The 2,750-nt window shown below is 58.4% G+C and overlaps 1 pseudogene; it reads left to right on the forward strand.

Moving 5' to 3' along the window:
- The first annotated feature begins 1,463 nt into the window (after positions 1-1,463).
- LOC102752354 lies at positions 1,464-2,699 on the forward strand (annotated as a pseudogene).
- The last annotated feature ends 51 nt before the right edge of the window (positions 2,700-2,750 follow it).

The raw sequence follows: 2,750 nt of genomic DNA on the forward strand, positions 1-2,750 counted from the left end.
CTCAGACTCTCTGCATGCCCGCGGGCGGGCGGGTGACGCTTCAGCAAACCCAGGGCCTCGTGCACACGGGTGCAGAGCAGCCGCCCTGCTGTGGGGACCCAGAGGCCACAGCATCGGTCGCTCCACCCGGGGCCATGGGACCCGGAGAGGCCTCTGCACGCAGAAGAGCGGGAAGTGGCGTTCCCACCGAGGCCCCCTGCGACCAGGCCTGCGTGTTTACAGGAATTTGCCCGGCCCCACACGGTGCGTGTGGGTCACAGTCCGCTCTCCCCGTGCTGTCAGCTGAGCAACAGGAGCTTGAGGGGCAGGCGCGGTCTGTGCTCCGCTTTGGGGGTGTCGGCCGGAGCCCCTGGGCCCCGCCGCTCTGCGTGGGCACTTCCGCCGGTCCCAGCTCTCCCGAGGCAAAAGCCCTGAAATAAAGTGAGATGGTTTGAGATCTACCAGGAAATGGTCGCAGTCCCAGGCGGCGGGAAGCGCAGCAGACACAAAGGAGAACTTGGCCTTTCACAGCCTTCTTCCTCGGGAACATCTGGAGCCCGATGCTGTGCCCTCTTCAGGCGGGTTCGGTGGCCGGCCGCGCCCTGACAGTGTGGGGCGGGAGGGACTCCCGGGGCGTGGAGGCGGGTGGGAGTGGCTGGGCGAGCTCCGGGCAGGGAGGCAGAGCCAGGGAGCCAGCGCATGCTGAGGTGTCGCTGGGGTCAGGGCAGTGGGGAGCGAGGGTGGGGGGAGCGGAGGCCCCGGCCCTCAGAGTGGGTGCGGGCCTGCTTCCGCGGGTGGGAGCCGGGGTCAGCGTTCCACTGTTGGCTGTGGCTTGCTCTCAAGTCGAGGACTTGGTTTGCGGGTTCTGGCACGGGATCGGGGAGGATGGGGGAGCCGCAGAAAGGACATTTTATACACATGTTGTCTGAGGCTGGCAGACACCTAGGAGTTCCCTCCAGTCATCTCATTTCATGGGCCAGAAAACCAGTATCTAACAGATCTGCCCACGGTGATGTAGCAGGCGGCACCCAGGACTGAGCCAGGGTCATGTCCCCTACGTCTTGGGGCAGGCCTCCCGCCTCCCGCCAGCCTGGAGAGAGGACAGGCTGCTCCTGGGCCCTGCTCTCAGAAAGGGCCTAGCCGATGGGGCTCCTAACGCAGCAGGAGAGGATCACTGCCGGGGCTGACCAGCAGACCCCGAGCGACGGATGAATGATGACTCTGACACTCGTTTCTATGAAAGAGAGGCGAAGGGACCGCTTGGCAGGAGGCACCAAGCAGCCTCGTTCTCCTGCCTCCTCAGGCTTTTATTGTCACAGCAGCTTGAACTAAAACTAACTATTAGGGAGCAAGCGGCGCCGGTGTCATGGGACTGCCCGAGTCGGTGCCAGGAGCCAGAGGGGAGCCGGAGCGGAGCCGCCCTTGGGATTTAGATGGACGCTTTGTTTTGTTTTCCAGGCCAAACACCAGAGCACCCCAGAAAGCTTTAACTAAAAGAATGCTCATGTTTGACCCAGTTCCTGTCAAGCAGGAGGCCATGGGCCCTGTCTCGGCGTCGTACCATCTAATTACATGGAGTGCATAAGGCCCAGCAAGTGTGGAGTCATCTACTCCACACCATTATCCGACAAGCTCTTTCAGACCCCGGAAGTCCTGTCGCACGGGATGCAGATGGAGCCGGTGGACCTGACCGTCAACAAGCGGAGTTCACCGCCCTCGGCTGGGAATTCTCCTTCCTCACTGAAGTTCCAGTCCTCGCACCGGAGAGCCTCGCCCGGGTTGAGCATGCCATCGTCCAGCCCGCCCGTGGAAAAGTACTCACCCCGGCCCCGGGAGTGCAGCCCTTCAGCATGCCGCTGTCCATGCCGCCGGTGATGGCCGCCGCCCTGTCCAGGCACGGAACTCGGAGCCCGGGGATCCTGCCGGTCATACAGCCCGTCGGGGTGCAGCCCGTCCCCTTCATGTACACCAGTCACCTCCAGCAGCCGCTCATGGTGTCCTTGTCCGAGGAGATGGAAAACTCGAACAGTAGCATGCAAGTACCTGTAATTGAATCATATGAGAAGCCTATATTACAGGAAAAAATTAAAATAGAACCTGGGATCGAACCACAGAGGACAGATTATTATCCTGAAGAAATGTCACCCCCTTTAATGAACTCAGTGTCCCCCCCGCAAGCATTGTTGCAAGAGAATCACCCTTCAGTCATAGTACAGCCGGGGAAGAGACCTTTACCTGTGGAATCTCCTTTACCCAAAGGAAGCGAAGGATACACAGATGTGATTATGACGGATGCAACAAAGTGTACACTGAAAGCTCTCACTTGAAAGCACACAGAAGAACACATACAGGAGAAAAACCTTACACATGTACATGGGAAGGATGCAGGTGGAAGTTTGCTCGGTCTGATGAACTAACAAGACATTTCCGAAAACACCCTGGAATCAAACCTTTCCAGTGTCCGGACTGTGACCGCAGCTCCTCCCGTTCTGACCGCCTTGCCCTACGTAGGAAACGCCACATGCTAGTTTGAATGTCTCCGTCTCCGCCTCGGCACGCGGCTCCCCACTCGCCCAGCTCTCTCTGTCCTCCCTCCCGTTGTCTAACTCAGTTTTTACATGTACATTTTAACTTTGATTCAGCTGGTCTGAATCTCTGAATTTATATCAGTCAAACTTCCATATGGTCAGTAGTAAATATTCTCTAATCCTGCCTCCTTACCACGGGTCAGACCTAAAGAATGTGAACACTTTTTTTTTTTTTTCCGGGGT

The sequence above is a fragment of the Myotis davidii genome, unplaced genomic scaffold, assembly GCF_000327345.1.
Source record: "Myotis davidii unplaced genomic scaffold, ASM32734v1 scaffold2336, whole genome shotgun sequence".
Taxonomy (NCBI): Eukaryota; Metazoa; Chordata; class Mammalia; order Chiroptera; family Vespertilionidae; genus Myotis; species Myotis davidii.